This window comes from Filicampus tigris, chromosome 6, assembly GCF_054856515.1.
Source record: "Filicampus tigris isolate MCC_2025a chromosome 6, RoL_Ftig_1.0, whole genome shotgun sequence".
Classification (NCBI taxonomy): Eukaryota; Metazoa; Chordata; class Actinopteri; order Syngnathiformes; family Syngnathidae; genus Filicampus; species Filicampus tigris.
The window spans coordinates 8,580,268-8,581,726 of record NC_141222.1 but is presented as its reverse complement, the minus strand read 5'-3'; positions in this window follow the sequence as shown (position 1 = coordinate 8,581,726).

Below are 1,459 nucleotides of genomic sequence, written 5' to 3'. Positions count from 1 at the left end.
ACTTAAGTTTGCAGTAGTGAAGAACGGCACGTCTAATGGAACTGCAAAAGGTAACCGCGACCGCAATATGAAGGCACATTTTCAGTTTGACAAAATAAATACACACACACATTGCACATTCCCACGGGCACTCAAACAAGGTGCATGATTGGTTCCTGGTGGGAGATTGACCAATGAGAGCATGAGTGGATTTATCCCGTGATCTGATTTGCTGCGCATCATCGCAGCCTCACCAAGCATCAAGAAGAAGAAAAAAAAAATAAGGCAAGAAGAAGCAGCAGCAGCAAAAAGAGCAGAAGTAATGACACTAACTTTTGCTTTGCACAACCACAACAAGGGTTTAAAAGTGCATTAATCCACCAGGATTGTACCTTTGGCTAAAATGCACCGCAGGATTCTAGTTACAGTAAGCCAATTCTAGGATATTAATTAAAACTTTAAAGCAGCAGTGGGCAAGAATTCGACCTTAATATTTTTTTCCCACAACTCTTTTGATGAAACATTGACTTACAAGTAGTTGAATGGGACTTTTGTCATGCCCTGGAGTGGTCTGTATCGTTTTTACTGGCACTAAGCAACTTTGAAGGATGGAAGCAACCCTGGCACACACAAAAAATACAAATGTCCTGAATTGCTTTACGGCATACTCACTTCCTCCTTTCGCTATAAGGACGGAAGTCGATTCAAACGTCTACGCGCTATTACTGGTGTCACCAGGAGCTACATCCAACACGGGCATTAAAAAAATCCAGCACAGCCAACTGCAAAGACAAAGGAATGATTTGGCGTTTTTATGGTGTTGTTGCAGAGCATACAACTGAGAACTGATTACAATAAAAGAAATCCCAGGTGCACGCCTCCTTGTTCAACTTCCCCCCAAATATAGGGGAGAGTCAACTGACTACTAGGGTCCAAACAATAGAAACATCCCTAAGATGCAGTGCATTTGCACACCACTGCAAACTATAACCAATATGCATATTTCTATTAGTTATACATATGTAGTGTAGCAGTGTCAAAAAAAAAAAACCTCCACTTTTGTTTCATCAGACCTTTTCATACAGTTCTCATACTTCATTTTGTTGTGGTACAAAATAAGATCTAAGCTTAACATGATTTTAAAAAAGTATATACCGTATTATGTATATATTACAAAAAAGCACAAAGTTACATTGAGGACACAACCTACTCTTATTTAATGAATGTCACAACAATTCATGTTTGGAATTTTTTTCTTTGTACATTGAAGCGTGGGAACTATTTAATCATTAATATCGTTATTATAATTCCACTGGGTTATAGTATTAAGGTTTTTTTCCCCTTGCACATGTTTGCATGTGTGTGCGTGCATGGAGTGAGTCGTAGGGATGCAGCAGACCCGAGGAGGAGGGGGAGGAGGAGGAGGAGGAGGAGGGACGAGCTCAGTCAAGTTTGGATCAGTAAAGAGCGACCCGGCAAA